The sequence below is a fragment of the Dromaius novaehollandiae genome, chromosome 1 (genome assembly GCF_036370855.1).
Source record: "Dromaius novaehollandiae isolate bDroNov1 chromosome 1, bDroNov1.hap1, whole genome shotgun sequence".
NCBI lineage: Eukaryota > Metazoa > Chordata > Aves > Casuariiformes > Dromaiidae > Dromaius > Dromaius novaehollandiae.
Window position 1 is genome coordinate 125,238,844 of NC_088098.1, and position 20,491 is coordinate 125,259,334.

The 20,491-nt window shown below is 40.5% G+C and overlaps 1 protein-coding gene across 2 annotated transcripts in view; it reads right to left on the reverse strand.

Moving 5' to 3' along the window:
- Window positions 1-11,317, reverse strand: part of USP9X (ubiquitin specific peptidase 9 X-linked) — a 110,905-nt gene extending 99,588 nt beyond the window's left edge. Inside the window, exon 1 of one of the 2 annotated variants that reach the window (XM_064497482.1) lies at window positions 10,581-11,317. The gene's annotated coding sequence lies outside the window, so the exon portion shown is untranslated. The remainder of the gene's footprint in view (window positions 1-10,580) is intronic. The other variant, XM_064497474.1, reaches the window with a different exon arrangement.
- Between the last annotated feature and the right edge of the window lie 9,174 nt (window positions 11,318-20,491).

Consider the following 20,491-nt stretch of genomic DNA (forward strand, 5'->3'; position numbering starts at 1 on the left):
AGAGAGAGAGAGAGAAAGAGAGAGAGAGAGAAAGAGAGAGAGAGAGAAAGAGAGAGAGAGAGAAAGAGAGAGAGAGAGAAAGAGAGAGAAGATAGCTGGAGTAATCAAGGCTATGTGTGAGAAGGGGAATGTAAAAACTGTGTCTTTGCCCTGGAAATTAAGATAAAGCCAGTGGACCACATAACAGAAGAGGGCATTCTGATCACAGTGAGCCAGGAAAATGAACTTAGTACACTTTGAATAATGTGACCACAGGTACAGTAAATCGGTGACAAAGCTGCAACAGGTAAGGTAGAAAATGCAAAACACAGAGGCAGGCAGAGATTTTACTTCTGCTGATAAAGAGGGAAAAAAGAACAGAGTTATGAAACTGTAAACACAGCTGCAGTTTAAAACATGATCCAGAGACACAGGTCAAAAACCCCCGGGAATTACAGATGACAGAGCATGAGTAAGAGTACAACAGCAGTGTCCACTATGACTGTCAAAAATCTCACTACTTTCAGTGCAATAAGTGTTTAAGGGAGAGGGACTGAGACTCCCGATACATGCTCTCTGAATTTGTCAAAGGCTCAATTTGTCATCCTGCTCCTGTATAATTCGGGATTTTCAGGGTAATTACTGTAATTTAATTTCCAGTAAAGTGAAGTTATTTCCAGTCCTCGGGACGGAGAGTAACCAACTGAGACACCAGAAGGAATAACTGTCCATACCTTATTTGTTGCAGAAGTTAAACGATGTTTCACAAGACAAGAAACAGAACTGTGGAAGTTGAAGGGAGGTCACAGCATTATAAGACACCTATATAGAACCACTAAGAACTGAATTCTGTCCCCTGTTCATACATGTTGTGAGACAAACCACAGATTTTTCAGATTATCCCTCATCTTCCTCCTCTCATTTTCTGGCTATTGAGACACATGAGGCTAAACTGAGAGGAAGAGTAAAGAAGCATGAAGCAACTTTAGCCAACATAAGGTGTCTCTAGCACACAAATATCAAAAGTCTGGAGAAACCTTATGATAGGAAGAAATTTTGATGTTTATAATTTCTGTAGGTCAATTTTCATCAACAAAACGAGACAACACAAGCATTTTAATTTACAGCGTGATGTGAGAAGTAATACATAAATGTTTGTGAAGTATACAGGTAGAGAATGAAAGTACCTATGAAGTTCATTAATGGATTAATAATCTACTCAGCAGAGGATTTAGACTTATTTAACACATGCATTTACACAGTGAATTGCAACAGTAAAATACTGAACAATAATCCAACTCAACCCATATTGCAAACTGAATGAGTCAAGGATCCAATGGAGGAAAAGTTCATAATTAAGTAGGGGAAAACAGGGTTGTACTGACAAGCTTGATTCTCACACGGCTCAATTTTCCTTCTTCATGTAAATGTAGAGGAATCTCCATTTAAACTATCTGCAATTCAAGCTATAATTTCTCCTTTAAATTGTAAAATGTTTAACTAGATTATATGACTTGTGTATTTTTCAAGGCTCTTTGCATCATTTGCTTTTCACACCACACAATTTTCAAGAAACTTCACTGAGCCAACTGAAAATTCAACTGGAATGACTAAAGTATTAAAAAAAATGTGAGCTTTTAGTTTTGTTCAGGAATCTATTCTGAAATATGACAAGCCACAAGTCCTGATGAAATAATATATACTAGAGATGGGAGGGAAAAAAATAATACTCCTATCCAAACTCTATTTTTGTCTCATCTTTCGGGGGAGAGCATGGGGGAACAGACTTTTCACTTGCAGCTATCAAATTTCTGAGCAAAAATAGTGTACCTCAAACATCACCCTCCCATTTAAAAACTCAAAGCAAAAAACCCCCAGCTGATTATATACCCTGTGACAAGTTGTCATTTGTAAATAAAGCACTTTCTTCCAAAAAAATCTCTCCAATATATACACCCAATTTTGGGAATGCAAAGCATCAGCTATACAGGAACATGGAAGCATGAGAGAGTACACAAAAGTCCAACTGGGTACTCTAAGTTCTCAGGAAACCTTTTCAGAGAAAAACTGTAAGAGGAAAACAAAGAATGGATTAAACAGAAGATACCCAGGAAGGAAAATATAAACTAGTAAAAGCCTATACAGTAATTTTCAAGATTAATAAAATCTCAGCACTGAGTTTCTTTAAAGCCAAACAGTTAATCCTAGACTAAGCAGACAGCTAGGATCAATCTAAAAATTGAGACAAAAAACTTCCCCTTTTTCTATCATATTAACCAATAACAACAGAAAGTATCTTAAGAGAAAAACATTTCCAGAGTCTATGAATGAAGCATAAAAAAGCCTTTTCTATGCCTACTGTACCAGTCTATGCATCAACAACAGAAATGTACCCCCAAATAATTTTTCTAATTTCTACAGATGGAAAAACTGTCGCAACTAAACTGTTTAAACTTTAACATGGTTATTAAGTTATTTCTTGCTTCTGGCACAGAAATTCTGAGAAAACAACTTACATGTGTCAAGTACATTAAGGAAGCTGATTATCTTGGATATAGAACAATAAAGAATTTTGGTAGGCAACTGCCATTTAGAAGGTAAGCAATGTATAATTACAAATTCATTAAAGCAAGCTTTTGAAATTAGAATAATGCAGAGTAAAAGTAAAGAGCTTTTTTTCATCATAAGTGTGAACAACTGTTATCTATCATATTTGCAGACTCACAAGGAACCATGGTGGCTCATCAACACTGAAAAAAATTCAACTCGTACCTCAGGTATAGTATAATGGAAGACTAGACTTCAAAATGTGAAGCAGCTCTCATAGGAGAGATTTTTGTTTTCTGCTCTCAACTGCTAGTAACTTGCTGCTGGTTTAGGTAACACACACAACTTCTGCAACATCTCAATCTTCCTGCCTAAAAGAGACACCTAAGCAAGCAGAAAACTTTTAAACAGCACATCATCTAGAGTAGGATTTTAATTCTAGAAGTGTTATACACTATCTTTTATCACCTTCATTAGTGCCCAACTACCCCAACAAGTCTTCAGAGACCTGAAACCATCAGCTTTGTAAACTCTAAATTTTCTATGATAGTATATAATTTTGAAGATAGTCTTCCAAAGTATAAATGCAGGATGACAACACAGTGCATTTGAACCTCCAAATCAAACTCTCCTTTTGCCTACTATTTCCCAACAACAAAATGAAACTAACAACACACTGGTCATCCATTATTGCTATTCAGCTGCTTCCAGGCACCATACCCAGAAGTCGCTACTGGTATTAAATACTTGTTCTATTATCAGGGAGGTAACGTGAAGAAAAATTCATCACAGGATGCATCACCAAACTCTCCTTTATCCTGACAAAGCAGCAGGCCTAAGTGTTAAGGTTCTCACTTATTCCACAACCCTCAGTCATATACTTGCTAACCAGAGGCTAATCCTGAGTATATGTTTTTTTCTATTGCTGAAAGCACATTAACTTATAGCAAGGTTTCACTATCACTATGTTGAACTTGCTTCATCTACTGCCATTATCAAAATGAGGCTTTTCATTTCATGAAAAAATTTCAAACCATTTTCCCAGTCCTAAAACAAGGAAGAAAAGGCAAAGGCGCTAATGGCTTTTCAAGAGTCACAATGGGAATGCATGTCTCAAGTTATGTCTTCAGTAGATCCCTAATAAACTATCAACCGCAGTGATCTGGATAAACTGCTAAAAGAATAAAAAGACTTCCATGCAATCTAGAGGTCATCTTCCTCTATCATTACCAGAACTATCTGAAAGAAACTCCAGAAGAGCAAGATAGATATAAACCATTAAAGAATCTGACATTACTACTTTACAAAAAAAAAAGTATGTTTCTTCTTAAAACATTGTACGTATACCTGTGTGTGTGTATATATACATATATATTTTAAAACATCTGTAAGCAGCAAGGAAGAGCACTTGGAATCTTAAAGTCCCACTGAGATAACAGAGCACTGCCTGGAAGTCAAGTCAAGGCACATGGAAGGCTGTGCAAATCTGGAGCCTAAAACTGCAGAGGAAAAAAAAAAAAATCACTGGGGTTTTGCCTTCAAGTTCCAGAGAGATTATGCCACAATTTAAAAAAAAAAAAAAAAAAAAAAAAAAAAAAGTAATTATCAGAGCTAAAGAATTCAGAAAAACACTTAAAAAAGGTCAGAAATTCACTGAACAATTAACACATCATTTCTAAATCAGAAATATACAAAGTCTAACAGCAACCAAAACTATGGTTTAAGCTTTCAGTTTATCAAAATTTTGGTCTTTCAATCTCCATTCCCTTAAAATTTAGGCTAAGCTGATCCACTTTTCTCCTCTAAGATTCAAATTCATGGACTCATTCTGTTGCAACTTATAAAAACACACTGAAGCACTTTATTGGTTCAACAGCAGAAAAATTAAACATCAAAAGATACAAGGCTCACATACTCAGATGCCAATATCTTTTGACAACAACATTCATTCCAAACCTAAATTAAGGAGGAGGGAAAAAATAAATAAAAAGAAAGAGAGATGGTTTGTCTTCCCTCACTGTCAATCTTCATTTCTGGAAAAAGGGACAAAAATCTGAAATTCCATCCAAAGCCAATACAACCTGTCACAATCCTGCTACACCACAGTGCTAATAAGTACACCCCCCTCCAACCAAAAAAGCCTGTTTGGTAACAGAGGGATCTTATTTTGCATACATTACTACTGTTTTTTCTTTACTGAACACATTTCTAAACAATCTCCTTTTTCTTCATTCACCATTTCAGAGCATTATAGCTAAGACCACCCTGCAAAAACAAGAACCAACCAAACAAAAAACCTTCTCAACCTTTTCCTCTGCCCACATCTAGTTCCACTGAAGCTAGGCGAGAAGTTAAGCAGCAAGCAAATGTCTTAAGAGTTGAGGCCTACGGAATTTATAATGCAAAGTGTATTTCTATGTCATGCCATGTTGTCATTTAGCTGTTATAAAATGGTATTTTGTGTCTAAAACAAAGGCTCTTCCGGGGTAATTTTCTACTATTTAAGTGGATATCTTGCATGGAAGCTTAATGAAAAGTTAGCCCTGACATTCACTCCTTGAACACTGCTCTGTTAAAAAAATATTAGGGAATATTTTAGAGTTCATAGCAGAAAGGGGAAGAGGACATGAGCAAACATCAAGGAGTAACATAGAGGTTACTGTGTCTTGCCTTGAATATATTCTTAGCTGAAAAAAAAAAATCTGGGAAGAAGGTTTCTGCTGTTAGAGTTCTCCATTCACAGATGTACATCTTTAAGAAGTGATGCAATGTGGAATTCCCCTCCTGTGAGTGAATTCATGGCTAAATGCTAACTATCAAACAATATGATTTGCTAAACTGTCCAGTAAGCTTCAATTTAGCAGAAAAAGCTGTAATTTACATGTAAGAGAATCACAGAACATGCTAGCAGTTACATATGGAATGAAAACTAAATCACAGAACATGCTTATATACTGTTTTGTAAACAAGTCATCAAGGATGCTACAACTGAAAGTATCCCATGCTAACATTCCTGATGCTAATCATTACTACTAAAACAGTCTACATTTTAACTTCATGAATAAAGTTTCAAATATTAGCACTCAAAACGTGACCAAGTTATTTTAAATCTACATTCTACGGACCCCTTCTGGAATTGTAATAGCAAAAAGAAGTGAACCAGAAGCAATAAATCATTCTCACAACTAATATTAAATTATCCTTTAAGCAAAACATAAAGCAGTCAAGTTTCTTTTAAAAAGCAAGTCTATGAAAACATGTATCCAAATGTTTTCTATTCCCAACATTTTAGTTTTTATTTGAAAACATGTCAACAGCTAGCAACCAAAAATCTTTGATACCAAGCAAACTGAGGATCAACTCAAAATAGAGGGAGCAACTAATGACTTCTTATAAAAAGGAGAAAATATCAGAAAATTCACATGGAAAAACGCAAAAGGAACTGGCTGTACTGTTAAGCTACCTTAAAAGAGTTTTTACACTAAATTACAACTGTCAACTTTAAGATCTTATTTACTTTCCTTCTGTCATCTACTATTGCGGGGAAAATTATTAACAGCTCTCCTGCAACCTTACCAACGCTCAGTATTTTAAAAGATTTCACCAAACCTGATCTACCAAAGTGCTTAAAGTACACAATGGGGTCGAGGGGACATATGAAACTTCTCAGAAATGCCGTAGTTGACATTTTAAGCAAGCAAAGTCATGATAGACAGGATTTTCTGAAACTGTGCATCCATTCAAGACTGGAAACAAGATCCAAGTCAAAACACAGTTCTATCAAGTAGTGCAGAGGGAACCTTTGTTAACTATATTCCTAAATCATGCTACAGCTTTGAGCAAAGCAGAACTCTCTGTTAAGAGGCATACAACAAAACTGTTTTAAGATAGCTGGACTCATGAAACACTGTTTTTATTGGAGCAGTGTGAGAGCTTTAAGATGTCGCTATATTAATAAGAGACCAAAAACTAGATTTAATATATGAAAAGTGTTACTGCCACTTATAACATGCAAATCCAAGTAACTCATACTTCCCAGGTCAGTCACAGAAAAATTCAAATCTTATTACATGCAAGCATATACTCATGAAAGAGCTTCTTTCCATCCCTTGCCTCTGCTACAGGAGAATCACTTCTTTCAAATACCTTTCTGCAAAACAAAGCTTTATCAAATTGCTCTCCCTAAACATAACCAACTGCTTGGCTAGACCACTGAGCAAGAGATATTTGCAACTACTAGATATTGTGCAACAAGAACCTATTAAAGAAAACTGATGGAAGGGAAGCAGAATTAAGGTTGTGACGAATGTTCTACATTAATGGTAAAGGGCAGGAAGAGTAGTATAGCTTAATTTTTAATTCTTCTTGTTTTCATTAGGTTTGCATCAGGGAGAGAGCATGCATAACAAAGTTGAGTTAGGTTTAAAAAAAAATCATGTATTTATACACAACACCATGTATGAAATACAGAAAGTCTACAGCAATGGTACCCAGCACTGTCAGTTTTGCAAAGAGAGAGATACTACAAAAATAGATAGACATTATCAAGTTAAGTTCCCATAACATGCTCTAAAGTACAGCTTTAAATTTTGAGCTCTAAGTTGAAACAAGAGTGATACAAATAATAAAACTGGATGCTGCTGCAAAGAGTTTCAAGAGCAGACACATCCACGTTGTAAAGAAAATAGTGATTCCTGAACAAGAGAAACCATGTCCACATGCTTACATTAATACTAATGTTAACATCCAGAAAAGAATTTTCTAAAGGACATAAAAACATGCGACATTAACATGTATAGCTAGCTCTTCAAGTGAATACATTATCCCAGCAAAGTTTCTTAAATCTTCGAAGAACCATTTAACATCAGTCTCCACAACAGCTGCATGCTGGATAAATAAGACTATTAATTTGACTAAAGAATGTCCATGATCGTAAATAACAGAAATAGAGTAAGTGATTTTTTTTCCCCCACACACTTAAAGCATGATTAAAAAAAACTTAAGGGACAACATTGATCCATTTACTTCGCAAATTAGGTTAACCTGCTTGGAATGTTTTCAAAATATACCAACAAGTTTTAAACTAACAAGAAATATAAAACAGCATTTCTGGGAAAAAAGATATTCAAAGTGCTGCCTAATACAATAGAGCTCAATCACATACTTAAAATAAGTTCTGAACGTACACTGGAGAGGGAAGGAGGGAAGTATTTCCTATGGAACTTGAAGAAATATTCCCAATACATACCTGACAGAAACATAGCTTTAAAGTTACTTTATATTGTTTGTTCAACCTAATCAATAACTGAATTTCTGTTTATTTTTACTCAAAGTAAGCATACCTTTTGGAAAATGCCTACACTAATTTCAATTTTAAAATTTAAGATGTGTTGGAACAAAAGTACTATAGCTAGGTATCCTTACTTTCTTAAGCATCTATTTAGTTTTGCTTATCCACTAGTTTTGTCTATTCTGAGTCTCATTTGTAAGAATTCCAGCATTTTATTTAAAATGCATAAACCTAACAGTCCGCATTAACAATAAAGAGTAGTTGCATTCGTCTGTTTTTGAATTCAAACTCATCATGATGTGGGAAACAAAACATTCATATAAGGGCAATTGCATTCTAGAGATATGGAAACAATAAACAGTTTTGCTACCACTATCCTTACTTATTACCGCCTCCAGATGTAACCTCCTTGTCAATTCAACGGGCAGAAGTACCACCATAAAGGCAAATTCAGCAAGACATGAAGCAGCAATCTGGAAAGAGTAAGACAGAGGCTACCCAGAAGAAATACTATTAGAAAACCTACACAAAAGACGTGAAGAAAAGTACAAATGATACTGAAGAGAGAGGGAAAAAAAATTACTATGATACAATCGTACACCTTTATTTTTAACAATAATCCCCCTCCCTGGGGGGGGGGGGGGGGGAAACCCTGATGCTGGAGTTTCCTGCACTGCAGCTCATTCTAAGATTATGGTTTTTGTTCAAAGCTATCATTAAGTATCACTGTTGTACAGGGTATCCAGCCTTTGCCCTGAACCAGATTCTGCAATAGATCAATGTATTTTAAATGCTTCCCCAAAATTCTTGTTATGAACTACTGTACTCTTTTGATTCAAGGAAAAAACATAATTTTTATTCTTAGAATTGGAGTAATTTTAAAAACCCAAACAGAAAAAATTAAAATGACTTTGATTTTGCTGAAAAAAAAAGTATTATTTAACCAGAAACATTTATGGTGGGGAGTCCTGCCCACTTCTTGCAGTAAAACCTTAAAAGATCAAGAATAAAGTTAAATGCCTACAGATTTCCAACAGTTACCCCTAATCTTTCTTACTAGAGATGCCATTACAATTCCATAGTCAATAGAAGGTCAATCCTCCAAACAGCCTTCACTAGTTCCTTCCTAAACATAACAATTTTACTATCTATTTGCAGGGCATTTGACAGGCCTGAAGAAAAACACAGATTACCTAGTCAGTCTGTCATAACAAGTGCTGCCACTAGTATATTTAACACAGCATATTAATACCTAAATTCAACAGCTTTTAAAAATGTAGGCCCCAGTTGTGCAACTAGGTCAGCACAAGTGGGCCTTGTGGTTGCTTTGAGCCTGTGACTTCAGAGGGTCTTTGGACTGATACAAACATCCACAAATGGGAATATGACTGCAGAATTGTGAATATAAATCAAGTTGTACAGACAGCATAAAGACAGGCGAGACAGACACAATATCTCTACAGTGAGCCTGGGAGTCCCTTTGACATTTAATTAGAACAATTCTTTTCTGAAATAAATTTTCCTTTCTACACAACACAACTATGTGTATGTACAATGTGTATCTTCAAAATACTCTACTGGACTTCTTAAAGAGCAATCTGAAAATCCAATATGGCATTTTAAAACCCACCTCAACACTTTGGGATGTTTGTATGAGCACAAAATTACTTAAGAATGAAACGAAGAATTTTCAACAGCTATTCTCTTGGTATACAAACACCACCACACCAAGCGGGACAGCACACACTAGCAGTGCGATCACCAGCATAAACACCCCGCAACCCACCCAACTGGCGAAATCCTCGATTTTCCCGAGGATAATAACAGAGACTAGCTGTGGCCAAATCGCATCCAACCACCCCTGCCTCGCACCTCGAACAAGGGGACCGGCGTTATATTTCCTAAAATAAGTCACAACAGCCGAGCCCTAAGACATAACTTCGCAGAGAAGCAGCAGGGCGAACTAGAGGAAGACGACACACACACACAAAAAAAAAAAAGAGCGACGAGCGGTTTTTCTTTTTATTCAGCAAAACAGGCCTGCTGGAAGCCCAGGCTAGAGGAGTGGCCTACGTGTTAATAATGTTTACAGCAGGCATGAATGAGCTGGTGCTGGTGGTTTTCACGGAGGCTGGAGGAAAAGCGCCTCGGCAGGGCCTTATTTCCAGGCGTCGCCCGGGCCTACGCGGCTCCAATCACTCCACCTCAGTAATGGCGTTCGGTGCGAAGGGAAGCGAGAAGCCGGGCGGGCAGCGCCGGGCGCAGCGCTGCGGGGCGCCGCCGCCGGGCCCCGCTCCCGCGGCGGCCCCGCGGCCCCGGCGGCGGCGGGAGGGGCCGGCTCCGGCGGCCGAGCCCCGCCGGGGGCGCGGGGCGCTCCTACCCCCCGACAGCCCGGGGAGAGGATGAGGAGCCGTCAGCCATTTTCCCTTGCCCTCCAAAACACGGGCGACGCAGGGCCACACGCCGGGGGCCGCGAGGGAGGCGCTGCCGCCGCCCGCTAGCTACGCCCGCCCCCTCCCCCCCCCGCGCCCTCCGCTCGCCGCCTCCCGGGGCCCGGCTCGCCCCCTCCTCCCCGCCGCACCCCAGCGTCCCGCACCCCGACTCGCGGAGCCCCATCCCCAGGGAGCGCCTCCCTCCCTCCGCTTCCCTCGGCGCAGCGGCCGCGCCAACAGCTGCACCCACACGGCCGCTCCGCCTCGCCTTGCCGCGTCCGGGCCCCGGCGCCGGCCGCGGCCCCGCCCGGGCCCGGCGCTCCGCCACTCACCCCCGCACGGCGTCCCCTTCTCCCGCGGCTGCTGCTGCGACGGACCGGTGCCCTCCTGCGTGCTGCCGAAGAAGCGCGGCCGGGGGCTGTCTCATCCCAGGCAGCCAGAACAGAGTCTCATGCCAGGCCCCGCGATCCCGGGCGTGCAGCCGGCTGACTGAGGGGGCGGCTCCGCTTCCCCGGTTCCCCCCCGGGCGGACGCTGGGTACTGCGGCGGGAGGAGGGAGGCTGGAGCCGCCGCTGCTGCCCGCACGCCGGATCCCGGCCCTGGCCCTGGCCGCTCCGCTCCGCTCTCTCCGGTGCTGGCGGCGCCGCCGGGGCGTTTTTCCTGCGTCACCAACTCCTGCCCGGCAGCCCTGGGCTCTGGCTCCGGCTGGGGCTTGGCCGGGGCCTGCGCGCTCCGCTCCGCCCCGTCCGGGCACCGGGCACACGCGGGGGAGGGGGCGCGCACGCACCCCACGCCGCTGGCCGCGGCCCGGCGCTCCGCTCGGCTCGGCTGAGCGGCAGCGGCCGCCGCACGCGGGGGCAGGAAGGAAGGAAGGAAGGTGGCAGCGGAGGGGCCGGCCGGGCGCTGGGGCTCTCGGCGCTGACGGCTCCGTGCGTGCCGCGGGGGAGGGGGCGGGGAGGGGGAGGGAGGCCGGACGCGGCAGCGGCACAGCTCAGTCTCGCGGGGCCCTGGGCAATATGGCGGCGCCGGCAGCCCTCGGCCCGCGGCGCAGGCTCTGACCTCGCGCGGCAGCGGCGGCGGCTCCGCCACCCAAACAGTGTGACCGCCTGCCCGCCTCCCCCCGGGCTGTCACTCACGCCGCCGCGGCAAGGCACGGGCTGCAGACCGCCTGCCTGCCCCCACCCCTACGCGTGCGGGCCGCGCGACGAGGGTCGCCGCCGGGCGCGGGGTGGTTGAGCGCGTGCGCGGGCGGGTGACCGGCGAAGGGTGGGGGGAGGGACGGGGGCGCGCGCGCCAGCGCGCGCGGCCGTTTCATTTCGCTTGGGCTCGAGCGGGTTCCATTGTGACCCGCTGGGCCAACCGCGCCGCCGCGTAGGGCCCGGATAATGACGTCAGCGCGGCCGCTGCCTCGCTCGCTCGCAGCCCGGCGGGGGAAGGGGCGGGCCGGGGCCCCGCGGGGGGGGAGGCCGCGGGGCCGCTCCGGCGGCGCGTCCCCGCGGCGCGTCCCCGCGGCGCGTCCGCGCGGGCCCGGCGGTGCCGGCCGTGGAGCAGTGGAGGGAGGTGTCGCTCCGCCCTGGGGCCGACGGGCGGGCGGACAAAGCCGCGGGGGCGGGGGGAGGCGCCGCGGCTCCCCGCTGGCGGCCTGAGGCGGGCGTCGCGGCGGCGGCCGTTACGGGGAGTCATGGCGGTGCGGAGGTGCCCCGCGATGGCCGGCGGCCCTGGCGGTGCTGCGGAGCGCTGCCCACCTAGGCCTCAGGCCTGCGGACCGTCCCTGGGTTTGTTTAGACAGCGATCCTCGGCCGGGACTCCGAGCTGACCTAGGCACACGCAGGGGCGACTGCATTCTTCGCTGCAGTGCTGTCTCTGTCGGAGGGGATACCTGGCGAAGGGGCACCGGCGATTTGAAACAGCCAAATAGATCCTTTGCTGCTGTTATTTCTTCCTTTCGTGTGTTCATATTTATTCACTTTGTTATTTCAAACTATGGAGTCGGTAGAATCATGGGTCTGGTTATATGCTTTATATACCAATCAGGGAAATAAAACTTTTAAAAATAGGAAATCGTGTCTTGTGAAATTACAGTTTGGCAGACACGGGGAACTTGGTCTCAGTACCTGAAATGGCTTTTTGTTTTTTTCTTTCTTTCTTTTTCTTTTTTTCTTTGCCTAGCTGTATTTCAAGGTCAAAGTCTCGTTTTAACAACATCATCCAAGAATTTCAGAACAGGAAGTGAAGAATACAGTATCCAACTGAAAACACAGGAGGAATTTAGGTCACATGGGTTGGAATGTGCTCAAGATCTTGGCTAGGGCTAACAGCATTAACTCTTGTGCAAAATGTTTATCTTTTGGACCTTGCAATCACAAAGACTGAAATACCGGTTGCTCATTGTGGGAGCTGTGGTGGGTGTTTTTCTGTAAAAAGCCATAATTTCAACACCAAGTGGTGATATCTAGTGTGATTTCCTATTTTAACAAAGTTAGAGTTAGTGGGGTTTTGGTAATCACCAGGATTTATTATTTGGAAAGGAAAGCTGAAGTATTTCTTTGCATTAACCACTCAGTGAACAAAACAGAGGATGCAGCTGCCTCATCACTGTACAAATGCAACAGTTTCTTTACTGAAAGAATAGTTTTACATGTATTTTCTTCACCAGCAATAAAAGCAAGCCATCACCACGAAGCAAATGCGTGCAAATGTAAGCCTATTCATGTGTGTTTTAAGAATATGTATAATCACAGAAAGAACAGCCCTTTTATCTCAATGATTTTCATACTTATGAGCATTTTATTGTGGCCTCCTTTTGCCTTTTTTTGTCCATTAGCCGATTGTTTTCGGCTTTTCCTCCTATTTCCAATTTATCCATTTTGTTCTCCTGGGAAGCTGTTTAGAATTACTGCACCTATAATGCATTTAACTTTCCTTTCCTGGCTCAGTACTCTCCCTTGGGCTCGGACTGTTTCTGATGACTTGCAGAGGCGTGACTACACCTCAAACAATTCTAGTTGTATATAGTTTGACAGCTTTTGACTCTTGAAAGTAAAGTGCTGTGTTTATTGTGTTCACTTTTTTATTATAATTAAGTAGAACTCAATTTCTAATAACATATGCCAAATAACTATTATGTTCTTTCTAACTGTTACAGCTTTTTTGGCAGAGCCAAATAGTGACACATCAGTAGATTTTTATAATGTAGGCAATTGTCCACCAACAAATTGTCTGTCAGTTCACATCAAATTCAACAAAAAAACAAGATATGAACAAAACTTCTAGAAACAATACTGGTACAACTTTTAGCAAGACCTCTTGTGTGAAAGGGTTCCTTCAGCCAAGAGGAGTAGAAGCCTTGTTTAATTTAATTGAAAACTTAGATTTGGAACAAACTAAGAACTAATTTCTCCTCAGCTTTCCAGGGCCTTGGTGGTATTTTTCTAGTTTAGTTATGGCTTGAAAAAGTGTGATATTGTCCCATATAATGACATATAAGAGGAATTTTGCATTTGTGTGGGAAAAAATAAATTACTTCATGTTCATTATCGTACTATTATATTATACCTCCTTCCTGTTTTGAAAGTATATTCTAAAGTGCTTTGACAGACCAGCAATTGCTCATAGCTGTGCTAATCAAAGGTCACGATAGGCTGAAGTAGACAGCTATTTATGGCACCAAATAAAAGAAGATATTGGAATGGCAATGGCACTTTATGGTTACTAAACAAGCAAACTACACACAAGACTTCTGATTGTGGAATTCTTTCTATTCTGTTCAACCAAAAAGTATGCCAGTTCCTGTTCACCTGGGCTTTTTCCTTAGCTGTGTTCCAGAGTTCTCTGAGTGGATTGCTTTGGCTCATTTTACCAAGCATTGTTTTTCCTTCAGAAAAGATTGTCACTCTCTCTCTCTCTCTCTTTTTTTTTTTTTTTTTTGGTACTGCAAATAAGTATTTCCAATTTATCTTTGTGCAGCAACTATGGAAACAAAAAGATATGGATTAGATAAATTGCGGACTTCAGAGGCTCCATGGTATGAAGAGAGAAGTCAGTAGGTGCTCACAAAACTTGCTAATTGTTTTAAAATAAGTGTTCACACTACCTATTACAGAATAATTTATTCCTCAGTAGTCATTTTGGTTCATTTGCCTGTATCCATAAGCTTTGGTAGATTAGAAATACTTTTGCAACATTTTTAATTGAGTGAGAAAACGTGGGGAACTGAAGCATTTCCCTGCAGTCTTCCCAGCTCTTGCATTGCAGTCAGCATATCAAATAAAAAGTGAAACTAATTTCAAAACAGCTGATTATGCTGTTCATTGACCAAACCAAAAGAAATGAAAAAGGAAACATTTCAGTGAAGGAAGGATTCAGAGTTCACAGTCTTTCTATATTAATAAACGCATTTATCCCCAGTAAATTCTGATTTGCATTATGCTGCTCCTCAGATGAAAATAAAACTTAAGTAGAAGTTGCTCACACAGAGTAATGTTCTAGACTTTTGCAACTCAGTAGCATAAAAGAGTAATAACGTAAGAGAGAAAGCAGAATTTTACCACAGACCAATAAAAGATCATTATTTATACACTGTAAAATATTTTGGTTGAAGCTTATGTTTCCAAGTGTCTATCTTAAAGCATACGGCAGGTCCATGAAACACAGGGCAACATTGATTTCTATTATATCTACCTGTGTGGAGCTGCTTGCAGTCTTCAGCACTGTCCTTTATTCAGCAATTATTCCTCAAATGCTAAATCTTAACTGTATATGTTGCAGATGGGTGATGCACTTCACTTGTAAGAGAGAAGCAGCAATATATTTTATTGATATAAGACAGTGATTTAACAAAGTCGACAGTATTTAATAAGAGTCATCTGGGTCAGTTTTACAGAGTTCCTTGAAGTGTTACAGGTGTTTCATATAGCTTGCCTGAAAAATGGCCAAATCTAGTTTGCATCAAACATTCCAGAATTATGATTTCACCTCAATCAACAGATTAAAAAAAAAAAAAAAAAAAACAGAAGACTCCAAGGATAATTTCTCATTGCAAGATATTCCTAATGCATTTGCCTCTCTAAATTCTTTTTTAAAAAGTACCAAGATTTAACATATATTTTATATGATATTTCCGTAACATTAGGTCTTCCTTTCTAACTTGTGAGCGAAATTTAAATCAATTATATTCTGTACAATGCCATTATTTTACAAATTACAGAAGAATTTATGTTTATGAATAAAATATGTATTTGTTTTTTTCCTCTAGTTCAGCCAGCTAAACACTGCATTGTGTGATATCTACTAAGTTTTAGAAAGCAAAATAGGCAGTATAGCAGATAAGAAACTTTATATTAAAAAGAGAATAAAATAGTGCTTGAAAATCAAACAAGTTATTGCCTGGACACTAAGTGTTTTAAGGGGTCATGTCAATGATCAAGCTTCCAAAATTTAGCGTATTTTTGGTCCCAATCCAGCAAATCACTTAAGCACATGAGTAGTGCTATTGGTTTACATAGCTCTTCATTAATTTATTTAAGCCTGTGTGTAAGTGCCAGTAAGGAAAAGAATACTTAGCACTTGCCTGAGTCTTTGGTTTATACAGCACATATTTCGTTTAGTATTTTGGCAATAATCATGCATGGGTACACATCATTTTGTACAAAACAGAACTGTAGGGCATCATCCTTTTCAGAAAAGGTCTTCTGTTTTTCACAATTATCATTTTTAATGTAAAATGTAATTACACTGTAGTGGTAATAAAATAGTACAGATTATGAAATGATGTTTTCACGTTGGGTCAGTGCCTGATATTTTCAGATTCATGTTCTGCAGGTATATTGCTGTGTACTGTTACTTGGGTAAGTAAGTAATGCGTAAGGAAGATGATCTCAAAGGCGTACAATGTTTCCCAGCCCTTGGGATTGCTAGCATGAGGAAACATATTTTGTCAGGGCCCCGGGGGCAGCCCCATCCCTGGGGGGCGCTGGGCGCTGCCGCAGGCACGGGACGTGCAGGCGCCCGCAGAGCAGGGCCAGGGCAGGGACAGAGAGGGCTGCCAGGGTCCCGGGGCCCAGACATGTTTGCATTTTCTAGGCAACATGGTAAAGAAGTAATTAGTGTATCTGGTAGGAAAATGCCATGAATCTCAGTGAGAACTTTGCCTTGTGTATCCCTTAAATTAGTAAGCAAAGCCCAGTAAGGGTATTCTAATAATAAATAACTGACATTGGTTAAAAGTATTTAACATATAGTTACTATATTTGTATACCATCTATTTAGGCCTTTCCATATGGAACAAAGCCAGAATCCCAATACAGCATTTTAAAAATATAACCATTGTTTAAATACTCCAAAACTCAGTTGGAACCTCTACCTTCCATCCTATCCTGTGTTTAGTAGGATGGGGGGAGGTTTCCCATGAGATATCAGACAGCACTTACTGTACATATAAATTAACATTCAAAAATAGTAAAAAATATTCTTATAGAAGTAATGTATCCATATGTAGTAAAAACTATTCTCGGATGATGCCGTTTCTTTTTTCTGTTACGAATAAAGGTCAAGTATGGACATCTCCTTTTCATTTCTACTGACATAGCTTGCTGTAATTAATATTCTTCAGATCAGTATAAGACTTCTCTCCATAGTCATAACTTTCCATCTTTCCCCTCTTGTATGAGTTGTTATATGAGTTGTATGTTGTATGAGATGTTAACATTGTTGCTGGAGTAAGTGTAATGACACTCTTGAAAACTTCTGTAGAAGCAATTAAACACAAGAACTTATGCTGCGTGTGTACAATTACAAAAGAATGCACACTTAAATGGAAATCATTAGGTCACTTAACTTGAGTGTCGTCACTTAACTTGAAGAAAGAATTGTGTCTCTTTATGAATAGTTCTTATGACAAGAAAAGTAGAGTATAGTATTTTGCTGTTATTCATTTAGTTGTTCAAAACAGGGTTAAACAAGCAACATAAGCAGAAATGCTGTGTGTGTTTACCGAATGCTTAAGATACATAAAGAGACTGGTTGTAAAAACTTCTATTTACAGGCCTAGAAGTATATCTTGTCCATATTTTGAAGAAGCAGCAAATCAGGAAAGTTTATTTTTCCTGTCTAGTTGGTTCCTAGCCTAACTGTCCTCGGATAAACCATGTGGTGTCCATGTGAAATGTATCAGTCTCACAGGATTTGGACAGGGTTCAACAAATTGATTTGACAACCATATGGTCCTCTTCATCCACATGAACCTTGAAGAAGTCTGACTTCCTTCCAGCCTTATGAGTAGCAGGAGAGAAGAAGGGAACTGTTCTTAAAACTTGCCAGTGATTTTCCTAAGTGTCCTAGATGAGAATATTATCAACAAACCTTAAGAAATTTTGTGGATTCATGAGCTAGCGCAGTTTCCTCAGTTTTTCTGAATGTACATCGACACACAGAGCGGTTGTCATTGCACTGGTATAGATTTGAGGGGGACTGTTGTCCACAAAATTAGGTCTGTTGCAAGTTTTATCATGGTCATTTTCTCTTGCGTAGGGTTTCTAAAAACAAGAGTTGCTGTATGAGCAGTGAAACAAGAGAAGCTTGTTTTCCTGCAAATGAGCATCTTATACCCCAACTCCTTCCACCCCAAACTGCATCCCTACCAGAGTAAATATAACATATGCTGAACTACTCAGGAGATTCACTGGCTAATAAATAGCAAGCAGGATGTATCATAATTAAATTCTACTTGCCTTTCCTTCAGTGGAGGCACTTCTTTTGCATTTCTTCCTCCTTTTCCTGTCACTCTTCATAAAATTTGTAGGAATTAACTTTTCTTTTTGTAGGAACTAACTTCTCTTTGAAAGCCCTGATCTCTCTTTCAAAGTTTATTGAAATTGGCTGAAAGGCTTATGGGGAACTGACAGGCACATGGACAGATAGACAACAGGATCACGTGAAACCAGTGTCATATGAAACCAGTGTGATTAAGAAACCAGTAAAAATTTCAGAATAGAGTAGTTTAGTTGGGGAAAGGCTACTAATGCAGTTTTGGAAGGAAAAAAAGGCAGAGGTATGATCTCTACCAGAGAGGAAGAAACAATGGAAGCAGATTATTCAAGAGTAAACCACAACAGTTGAAGCAAACATCATAATGTGTTTTGAACCAAAGCATAGATCCGTTTCCGATTTTGTATCAGTAGTTTTATTCAAGCTTTATAAAAGAGCTTGTCAGAAAAGCTTAAATCTAAAAATATGTACAAAACATGAGAAAGGAAGTAAAGTTTGTAATATTATAAAACCGTTTTTCTTATTTTTTCTGGGAACTTGAAGAATTATTTTTTTCTCAGCCTAGAGAGGAATTTAACACTGCAGCATGCAGAGCAGTAGTGTTTTGGAAACTTTAATTATGTGTTTCTCTGTCACTCCAGTCTTTCCCTCATTGTAGGAAGTTTTTCTCATCTATCTACATTTATTGCCAATTACCTACAAAAATAATTCCCATTCTCAAACACTTCTGTAGAAAACATTATTTGTCTGTTCATGGAACAGTAATAGAAGAAAATTTCAATTTACATTGCTGATGTGAAAACACTAGGTTTTGGTAACTAATTATCTTGCTATTCCATTATCTCACTGTGACAGTTCATTTCACAAGCTAACGTAGATTAACTTTATGCCGTGTCGTATTATATGTAGCTTTATAGCCTTTCTGAGCGATTACATGCATTAAAATATGTGTTTGATAAATATCAACTAACTCATATTAGGACTTTTTTGGTAGTACTATTACTTTAGCTGGGAGGTTAGTAGTACTAATGATGTTGTTTGAGCGATAGCACTGTCTTGTAGCCAGGATGGTATAAGGCTATAAGCAAGCCAAATCTTGTAAGGAGAGGTAATATCTTTTATTAGATCTGAAAACAGGCTTCTATACATCAAAGCCTGTCTGTTTTTACTAGACATATTAGTTGGTCTATTGAAACAATATATAAATAGATCCTTTATCATCCACAAGCAGTCTGCTTTTTCTCACTGCACTAACTCTTTTCCATTCACTTTTTTTTCTTTTTATTTTGGGAAGGTAAATATAATTCAGGATCCAAGTATATAGATATAACACCAAGGGACAAAACCCCAAAGTTTATGTTGTAAAAAAAGTTTGTTTCTGTATATTGCCTTTTTGAATACAAGCAAAACAAAGTTTACAAGTCCAATGATTTGTCACCACTTCTGCTCTCAGTCACAAATTGAGACCAAATGAACAAATTTGATACCAACAAGCTACTTTACTTTTTGAAATCTTAACTACTATAATTCTACATTTCTACTACTTGTAAACTTGTTACTGTTTATTTCCTAAGTTAAAATGGGAGTCAAATTTCAGACCACAATGTCCCCTGAATTGTTCGGTTTTTCTTATGTTTGTACTCTTGCATGCACATGTACTAATACAGGTTTAGGGGTACTTCTATGCTTTTTTTCCCTGAATATCTTTAATAGAAAATGCAAAACCAAACAAAAATGGACAAAATAGCATTTTAACTTTCTGAAGACAAAGTAGTTACCCCTTTATTTTCTGAAATGACAGAAAAATATCATCCATGTTTTGTGTGTTTTTTTCTTCAGGTAAGATTTCTAGTAGATTAACCATAAAATGCCAGCAGTTCTTACTGATTTTAATTAGTGACTATGCACCATTACAAAATACTAACTCCTTACTGTTCTCAGGTGGAAAGTCCAAGTGGAGTCCATGGGCTAATGCCATCAGTAATATTAATTTCACTCAGCAATAGTAGTCTTTGAAGTTCTCAGTGACCTTACTGCAGGAAATGTTAGAAGTATCAAAAACATGTGACTGAAAGGCTCCAGCTGATTGCAGTGCAGCACAGATCTAGTCCCTGTTAGCGGGCTCAATCCATCCTAAGTCTCTCTCTATTTCAAAGGAGAATTAGGCCCATGTTAAACAATAGTCCTTTCAGTAGGCTACATCTCACCTCAGCCATGTACAAATCAGGCACCTTGTCTAATGTGGCTGCTGTGGATCCCTCAGTAATCAATGCAGAAAGATAGGCATTCCCAGGGCATGATTCATCCCACTCCAAGATTGCCCTCCGGAGGCACTTTCCTTTCTCCACTGACTGCAGAGAAAGTGTAGATGACTACGTGACTTTTTGACTGCAAACTTTAAGTGATGTGAACTTTGGATTCACAAAAGTTGAATGTCTAAACGGAATTGAATTTCGCAGCCCTGAATAAGTTGACCAAA